The sequence below is a fragment of the Cebidichthys violaceus genome, unplaced genomic scaffold, assembly GCF_023349555.1.
Source record: "Cebidichthys violaceus isolate CVI_PGR_0920_01 unplaced genomic scaffold, fCebVio1.0.p SCAF_31, whole genome shotgun sequence".
Classification (NCBI taxonomy): domain Eukaryota; kingdom Metazoa; phylum Chordata; class Actinopteri; order Perciformes; family Stichaeidae; genus Cebidichthys; species Cebidichthys violaceus.
Window position 1 is genome coordinate 1,827,024 of NW_027176495.1, and position 10,402 is coordinate 1,837,425.

Below are 10,402 nucleotides of genomic sequence, written 5' to 3' on the forward strand. Positions count from 1 at the left end.
AATTACATATTCTGAGCTTTTGTGTTGTATAAGAAGTACAGAGTAACTCATAATCCTTAAACAAAAGTACCATGTGAGTAGATGCATCGTCATCAGAATATACTTCAGAAATAAAAGTACTTAAATTCAGCAGAATGTCGCCTGTCAATGCTATTTCATTATAGTGAATATTAATGGATTATCATTACTTATTCATGAACATGTGATTTTAGGCACTTCATATTCCATTAGGCAGGTGCATCTTTAACAATTCAGCATATTTTATAAAATGTTCATAGTAAACTCTTAATTTGCAAAGTAACTATAGCTTTATGTACTGGAAGTGAGATACGTTACTGCAGGAGGTCTGGAAAGATTCAGAGCAAAACTAGGAAATCATAGTTTGTTTGTTTGTTTGTTTGTTTGTTTGTTTTTTCAGAAAGGCTCACAGCTCCACATAAACAAAGGGACATAATCAAACAATCTAAATGTGTGTGTTGTTTTTTCTTTAAATCTAGTCATTAGATGTGGAATATTAATTGTTCATTATTTGGTCTCCACTGTTATCTCCCAAATCATTTCAGCTTCTTCACTTCTTGGAGTCCTTGACATCAAAACAACTGGATGTTTGTTTTCAGCTTATCTTTTTGTACAAGGCTGCAGGTTCATATGTACTATATAGACAAAGACTGTTTGTTGAATAAAATAAAACCATGTCTCTGTATTACAGGAACGTCACAGAGTTACTCCGTGTTCAATCAGAGTAGAGATAAAAGTATAATATCTTACTGTCTTACACAAACGAAGACTGATGTATGAAATCTCTCTCTCTCTCTCTCTCTCTCTCTCTCTCACCTCTGACGCCAGGGGAAACAAATGACACATTATGCTGGTGGGCTGACCTCTTAAAATAGCCACAGTTTAGCTCCGGTTAAGACCACTCACCTGATTCAACGGTTCTTAAATCTCCATGTCAATGTCCACATTATACAGTAGAGTGGATTGTTAGATGTCTAAGAACTTACAGGAGTGTGTGTGTGTGTGTGTGTGTGTGTGTGTGTGTGTGTGTGTGTGTGTGCAACAAGGTCCTCGTTCAGTACTGTTCATAATTCATTGCTTACGGTTCGGTGCAGCTCTTCATTAGCGCCAGCTGACACGAGCCATGACTGGCTGTTACTGTAAAATGTGTCCATCACCTGTCATCAGGCAGGTCAGTGACCTTTGACCTCGGAGGTCATCGGTGGTTCAACTGTCCATTTGAGGAGCCTGTCTGGGACATGTGTTCCCACAGTATCTCCACAGTGCTTATCCACAGTCTAAGTGGTCCTGGTTGCCAATATGGATGTCTCTAATCAACAACTGACATCATTCATACTGCGTTAGAAGGAAGAACACCAATTTATGTGTAAGAGCCCACATCTCAAGCCCATCCAGTGGGTTAATCCAGCTCTGCCTAGCAGCTCCAGCATGTCATGATGTACTGTTTATGTGTCGTTAAGGGGCACACAGTGTAAATCACTCCTACGTCAGATGTTCTAATCATTGAAACAGCAGGTCAGGTCTGACGGGGTCACACAGCCGTAGTGGGACACAGCTGGGATTATCCAGACTGCCTCTAACGTCTCACATGGACACAAACATTCTGTACATCTTACACTAGGCCTGAAGAACGTTAGGGCGGTGTGCTTAGCTTCTTAAATGCTCAACTGAGCCTCGCCAACATGCTAGAATAAGAAGTGGCAGAAGTTCCTGTATATGAGTTTCATTTACAGGAATTGCTCCGTATCAGCTGGTCACATGTCAGTGTTGTAAGTGTTTCCTTAGCAAACAAGTGGCCAAAAAACAAATGCAAAGTCTCTTCATTTCACAGTGATATCATTACCGAATGAAAAGTGAAGGCCACGATGAGGTCTTAGCAGGCTACATGACTCTGTGCACCACACTGTGCATTCATAGTCCAGTCTTTTTTTTTTCCACATAGCATACAGTCCTGTCAAGGTTACTCAGCAAACGGAAGGAGGCAGCTGAGATTAACCGTGACTCAACAGCTATCTGACGAGACTCACAGGTCACAGGGTTCTCCTGCACAGACCAGCGGGACTGTCAAAACGTGTCAGCCAAGAACACAGATTAAAGCTTCAATTATGTTCGCAGGCCAACTCTCGAAGATGTTCCTTTGAGGCTCTCTACTGTAGCTCTACTGAACATTTGGTATCTGAACAGCTGTAGAATTTAAATTGCTCTCTACATTTGACATGCTCATTTCCTTTAAGAGTTTGATTTGGGAGCGTTGTAGAATATTTTGTTTGTAACTTCAATTCAAGGCTTGTTTTTATTTAAGTTATAAATCTACAAAATCAACATTAAGATCAGGCAAGAAAGCTTTAAGGTAAATCACTGAGTGAGAAGATTGTTAGTGGTAGAACACTTGTTTCAACAGGAGACATTGTACCGCAATTATAGATTGCCCTGAAACCTTTTAACGTGTTTAAACAGCAATTTAGGCAAATATTAGGGTACCGAACTCTACAATTACAATCCAAATGCCACTGCACTTTCCCCTTTTAACAGTAGTTCCTGCTCAAAGCCTTGCTGTTTGGTTTAGTTAGTTAACTTAGTTAAACGATGGTTCTGGTGCTCATCTTTCTCTCTCTTCTAGATAAGAGTGCCTCCAGTATCTATTGAGGGAGAATCATCAATGAGCGGCTCGTAAAACTTGGACAGAGGGGAAAAGAACGTGAGACAGAAAATGTCAAAGGTCAGCGACAGAACATCGTGGGGGGTCCCGAGGCTGTAGAGCAGGTATACCTTGAGTGTCAGACTTTTGAATTTGAAGCGCTGAGTCATGAGTGCAGCTTCAGCACAGCAACTCGAGGAGAGTATGTCCTCTTTTACTAACGTTGCATTTTGAATACATACAACTTTAGATTTATTTCCGTTGGTCCCTCAGGCCGTTGAGCTTAAGAGTTGTGTGTCTTTAAGGACTTCAACCTTCCACTCCAGTTTTAGACTTGGAAGAGGACAAATAAAAAAAAAAAAAAGCTTCTTTAAAGACTTGTAAATGTCTCCTTAACATTCACAACCAGGTCCTTTCAGTCTCGCCTCATCAACTCTGCACAGCAGACCTAAAATAGATTGGATGTGTCTCGGAATACGCACCTCCTTGTGTTTGGTAACAAGCTGCCAGGTAACATCACGCACCCACACAGCTGCTGCTTCCTCTCAGCCCGTAAATAAACCAAGAACACAACGCACAGCTAATCACACTCTACCTACAGTAGCTAATAGCATCGGTAAGTATCTTATACGCATGTATCTGCTAATATGTGTGTGTGTGTGTGTGTGTGTGTGTGTGTGTGTGTGTTTTGTCTTTGTGTGAATGACGGCACGGAAGATGACAGAAAATAAAAAGAACACGAGAGGAGTTCTAATGAGCTCAAGGTAGAGAACTAATTTAAACCAGGCTTAAGCTTTTCCTCTGTTTAAGAAGAGCCATTTAAATGTGCTGCGTCACCTAGGACACACACACACACACACACACACACACACACACTCACACACACACTCACACACTCACACACACACAAACAGATAAATCCACCACGCTAAAAAAGGAATTGTGCTTCATCATGAAGGACCGTGTGTTTGCGAGTGTGTTTATTTTTATGTGTGGATAAAGAGAGACAGACAGAGTATATACAGTTATTGAAATACACTAAAGATATTAAAGCCGTTGTATTATTGTTGAATTAAATCCTACATTTGTGTTGACAAAGAGTAATAACAGATTTGAATTAGAATTTCTCAAGTAGAATAACTTATTTTGAAATCTACTAATCGAGATACTTCAACCTGCAATAACTTTTTTTGCCACTTGGCGACAGCAGAAACACGTTTTGAACACAACATTGACATATAATAATAACCTTTGAGGTATACTTGTTAGCTTAGTCACACATTTAGCATCTACAGAGCAACATAATCATTCTGTTGGAGTTGCGTTTGTGTCCGTCATCCTGACTGTGAATATGTCAGTGTAGGTAAACACTGAAATAAAGAGGTGATTGTTCTTTTATAAGAAAACCTTCTCATAGATAAGTGTACTTTATGAGGGAAATAAGCAGTACATAATTGACCATAAGTAATGTCATTCTGTTATATTTAGATGAATAACCTACAATTCACGTCAAAATACAATGATTTAGAAACAGATGATTTCATGAAGAGCATAAAAAGCGCAGTGAAACGTTAGCCTCTGATGATGATCTCTGAAACTAAACTGTTGCTGTAATCTCACATACTGTGTGACTCCTGAGAGACTTTGATTTGTGAGTCACCTGAGGCAGCTGTCACAGACTCTAACACAGGTGCAGCCAGCTGTATATCATATAGCATATTGGTATTTGCTCTCATTTGATGCAGGTATAATAGTGTACGATCAGAATCTAAGGGACATAACACCGGTGACTCCCGGAAGTCATACACTGCATGAACATGCACATATACATATGGACACACACACACACACACACACACACACACACACACACACACACACACAGCTTCTAAATGTCTAAAAGACCATGTGGATGTGTCCCTCACTCGTCCTCATCCAAAGACATTCAGCTCTTTGTTGTTGGCAGTAAGAGACGGTAACAAGAGCTTCCTGAGGAGAAGTCACTGAAACAAATACACAATGGACCTCTGTCTCTCTGTGTGTGTGTGTGTGTGTGTGTGTGTGTGTGTGTGTGTGTGTGTGTGTGTGTGTGTGTGTGTGTGCGCATTATGAACTTGGAGAGTGAGAACTTGTGTCTGTCTCTGACTCCTGACTCCTTTCCTCCCTGAGGCTGGAAACCTGATGATAAAAACCCAGACAAACAGGTGTGTTTCTCTGCACTGAAGACAACCACAGGGATGTTTGTAATGTTGCCAACTAGTGGTCAAACCCACGTTTAATCACTGCCGGTGTTTGGAGCTCCCAGTATATTTCCACACATTTTCTCTGTAAAGCTAAACCCTTAAACCTTGAGCTCCTGTTCAAACCGGAGCGGCACAACTGTAACCCTGACTGGTTTCCAAAGCAGCTTAGATGTGTAACTGGGTCAGACCGCTGTGTCTCAGCCTTGAGCTTGACTTAGTTTGCTAACTAACAACACTGGAGGTGACTGTCTGGTGGGCAGATCAACCTGCCTGGATTGAGAGAAGGTGATTCAGCAAGAAAACGTTTTATCGATCTTCAGGTGTAGAACGACAAACCACAAAGATCACAGAAAAAAAGTGAGACACTAATTTAAAAGAAGTTTTTCATTCAAAGGTTTTGAAATCACTAAAGCAATATTGATGCATAAAGTTTCCCAAAATGTTGCTTTGTACATCAAAGACTTAGCAGGTTTGCAGCGGAGGTTTATGAAATACAACTTGATTTAGAACATATTTAGTTCACTAATCAAAAGCCGCTGCTTGTGTAGGGCTCATTCGGCTCACGTCCATCAGTCACATACTCTACGTTACGCCCTAGTGGAGAACGAATGGAGCTCACAGACGTGTCGCCTCAGTGAGAGCAAATGGCTGAAAATCTATGCTGACATCTAGAGCATGGAGGAAGTATTCTTCTGCTGTCTTCAGCGTTCTTCAGTCACGGGAGACGCATACAAATCTGCCAAGTTCTTTACAATCTTGTGATTTATTCTTGCATACAGAGTGATTAGATAATACAAAAATAATGCAAGTTCAAAGGTGCTTCGTTATGAATTTGTAATGCGTTACATCACTCAGGCAAATCTAACGAACAAACACGGAAAACTAGTTTTAAGACAAATCAAGAAATCAAACACTTCATTCATTGATCTAATACTCGATCTGATACAAGCCTAGTTTAACTCCCTACACAACGCACAAGAAATACACATTATTAATGTTATTAATTCACTACATAAAATCCTGAACATCTGCAATACGTTAGGGTAAATATACACAAGGTAGATTTCAATACGAACTCAAGATAACAATATCATATAACCAGAATCCCAGTCCCAAGCTTAAATGACAGAAATAACCAGACTTCTTGCTTTGTCACACTCTTACGTACTTGTCTCCATTTCAGGGTTGGTGACTCCTCTCACATGTATAAGCTGGTCTAAAACAGACATGTATCGTAAGAGGATCTGTGAGGGATCACCGTATCAACACCTTGCGACCTGCTAACATGCTAATCTTTTCTTATAGATTCAAACTATGGAGACAACCTCTCTTTCGTAGAACACACAGTCATCTTCACAATCACATTCTAACGTCGGTGATACATTCATATGCTGTCAAAGTCATGTCTATTCCATTACAAAACGTTGTGCACAAAAGATATACAGCCCAAAAAAAAAAAGTTCTGCCTACGTTAGGAGACCGTAGTGGTCATTCATCTACGTTCCTCTCGTCTGACGGTGGTGTGCCACAGGGAGAGGTCCGGGTGGATTCACATGTTGGTTCAGGTGGTGTCCAGGGTGGCCGTCCTGGTTCCTTTGCCCGACAACAACACAGCAGTGTGTCAATCCAGCTAGATGTCCCCCAGTCCAGCTCACAACACAGGCTGGCAGCAGCCAACGTCTCGTTCTACTAATCTCATCGAGCATCAAAGTGATACGTACATGATTATGTACAAGATATGTACACAAAGAAAAGTGCAAAGTAGCGTTATTCATACATCAATAAGGTAACACGGTTCCTATATTTCTGTTTGTTGAGTGTTCTCTCTGTGCATTTTCAGGAGTTGAGCCAAACGGATTGAGAGCAATGCCTTACTGGTTCCTCACTCACAGACAAGAGAGAGAAATCAGAAGAACTCATTCTGCCATTTCCAGAATCAAGAGGGGAATCAGCCTGAAGTGAAACTGCTTTGATTCTCTGAATTGAAGCTGAAGTGATATCTCTCTAGAAGTCCGAGCAGAGCAAACATCACAGGACGTCACAACAGGGGCTGTTTAATTAAAAAGGCAGGTTTAAAAAGTCGTTTCAAAAGGTGAATTTGGACTGAATACTCCCATGATAAGGCACGGGACCTGGGGGGGGATTGTGGATCATCAGAAACATCAGAAGCTGCCTCTCTGTTCCGCTGCATCACAGGAATATAACTGCACTTAGCTTAAAAGGGCAGATTTAAATAAGGAGGATTTGTTTTTATCTTTTACTGCACAAACGAAGCCTTAAGGCAACAATCTATTCATCTCAAGCACAACAAAATCATAATGAAATCCAGAACCAGGATGACGCTGCATTTGAGCCACGCTGAGGGGATTATTAGCAATAATGCACAGAAAAAAAGCTAAAAACAGAAATATAAAAACTGGTAGCATCGCTTCCTTCAATGCCATTGGTCTTTTCATGTTTCGTTAATAATTTGACATTTTGAGATATATGCTCATTTGCTTTCTTGATGAGACAATTAGCTTAGCATAAAGACTTGAAACACAAAGAAAGGGCTAGATTGACTCTGTCAATTTGTAATAAAAATCCATCTACCCGCACCTCTTAGCTCAATAATCAACACGCTATTTTCTTTTTGATAACTCTGGACAAAAATGAATGTGTAAAAACAACACTTGGCTGTTTTACCGGGAGTTCTTGGCCCTGGTTGCCGCGGCGTCAAGAAACAGTCTGAATGAGTATGTTTCCCAAAATGTCAAACTTTAAGCAAAAGATACGTGTGTGTGTGTGTGTGTGTGTGTGTGTGTGTGTGTGTGTGTGTGTGCGTGTCTGTGTGTGTGTGTGTGTGTGCGTGCATATGCCCCCGTCCTCCATCCGGCTTATCTAAAGAGGTGGCTCGCCGGCTTGTAGTTCAGCGTGAGTTGGCGGGAGCTGTAGCCGGACATGCCGATCCCCATGAAGCCCAGCAGCATGGCCATGCGCGGCATCAGAGGGCCCTCACGGCTCTGCAGCACAGTCTGAGCTGCCTGAGTCTGAAAGAGAGAGCAGGGGTCACCACCCACGAAGCCACGACACACCTGGTGCGTGATCATCGCCTGGGATGATGACGACGAGGACCAAGGCAGTGTGCCGGCAGCCTTCCTCCTGGCTTTGGTAGCGGTAGAGTCCTTAAAGAGGTGACCCTGGTCGCACACCTGCCTCATCCCAGCGATAGTCTTACCATAAGGGAAAAGCCGCGCTAGAGTCTCCATTTCATAAAGTTTCAATACACATTCATCAACCTCATGTCACTGTCAGTCCTGTCCAGGTTTGGAGACATCTCAGAAATTTGAGCCAGTCCAAGACAAGTCCTGAAGTCAGATATAAATTCAGTTATTTTCTTAGCTCATCACCGTTATGTTAGTCGCTGTCCAGTGAAAGCAGTGGGTCTCCAAATGTGGTGATTTAAAATGTGAGTTAAATGTTTGTTAACAGATTACAGAATGATCTGAAATGCATCGTTACAAAGCTGAAAATATGGATGTTTGTCATAGTTCAGAGTTCAGACATTGTTGTAGAGACACGATCTTCACAGGACAGCGACAGAGTTGATTCTCCTCAGTCATAAAAGTACACAACAGTGACATAATAGTAACTTTGTGTAATCCTGACCTATTTCATCGTGAGTGAGAATAATCTGACATGAACTCTGATGAGCTGAGACACAGATAAAGAGGTTTGACACGGTCCATTTTTAAAACAAGCACAGGCCACACTGTAGGTTCCTAAAGCCAGTTGCAGGTCTCTGAAATACCCAACAGCTTGATTGGGAACATGGATCTCATGCTATTCCTCTGGAGATCCAATTAGAGGGCATTTAGCTGAACCTGAAGAGCTAAGGCATCTCTGATCTAAATCCATTTAAAGACAGGCTGCTGCAATCCTCTGTTCTAAGCCCTGTCATGGCACACACACACACACACACACACACACACACACACACACACACACACACACACACACACACACACTGGGGCACTTTGTGTACAATGATGAGTCACATTAGTTCAAAATGAGTTCTTAGAGCATGTGAAGTGACTATTCAATACACATCTCTTTTCTATTCAGGTATGAATAAGATGGTTTAACAGTTTGAAAGCATACCAAAGGAAGCTTTGAGAGAAATCTTCAGTTTGTTTTGTTTACAATCAATGCAACACCAGCGTTTTACTGAAGCAGTGTAGAAGGGGAAAGGCTCTACATCGAACACTGTTTGTTGTTCGAGGCTCTAATGAAATTTGCTCCATGTCTACACTACTGCAGATGTCTCTTGATGTCCAAGACGAATCATTAATCTATCTAAAGCAGAAAATTGCCCCAAAGCATGTTACGCACCTGGAGGTATCTTATATATCCAGGGGTCAGTCGAGGGATGCGGAAAAACATCGTTGTTGTTGTTCTTTCCAGCGCTGCACAGCAGAGACCACAGGAGACCCGTCTGCAACCAGCCCTCAGGACTGTCTGCTCAGCAACTTTACCACAGTGAAGCCCTCTGTGCCTCGCTCCTCCGTCTCCACCGGGCCGAGTGTGGAAACACACTCACCTGCACTGTGATGGTCTCCCACAAGGGAGGCCGGTCCCTGCAGGTGGAATATAAAGCCCTGGTTTCATTGCGTAAACTGGTCACATGGTGTCGGATTGTGTTTGTGTGTGTGTGTGTGTGTGTGTGTGTGTGTGTGTGTGTGCCTTTGAGTGAATTTGCATTTGTGTCAGCGGAGGATTAGCAGAGCAACTAGTAGTTGTGGTGGATTAATATACCTGTGATGTTCTAAATCCATTGGCCACCAATTATGTGGGGAAAAAGCACACAACCCCATCGACAGAAGACAAACGACGGCGTAACGACGTCTGCCGAGGTCACCGACAGGCACTTCAAGAATGCAGTTGACCTATTAAGCCCTAAGCCTATTTGTAGGCCTCTCCTCGACTTTTGCATACCCATAGTAAAGAGAGTGATTTTCGTCTAAACATAAGGTGTATTTTAATAGTTTTTATATTTTAGAAAGCTGACACTTGTGAGATTTGTTCAGATTTGTAAATATCAGTATATATGTTACTGGTTAAAAGAACATTAAAGATACTAAACTATGACTTTTTATGACATACTATACGAAGACTTTTTTTTAAAAATATAGTTCGATTTTTGTATGACTTTTAATGATACTATACTATAGACTATATGACACTTTACTATAACTTATTATAACATACTATACTCTGCCATTATCATTTGATGGTGTTTTATGACAAACCATACAGTGACTTTGTTTGACTTTTTTGACACATATTCCAAGATTATCTCACTATGAATATTCATAAAGACAAAGCGGGGGGGTAGTATTATTCCAGTGTAAGAGAGCATGTTGGTAAAATATAATGCCGTTTCCATCTAAGGCAACAGGGTCCTTGGAACAGTTTCATCACTCAGATTATAATCTGAATCAAATTTGACCAAACAGCTGAAAGG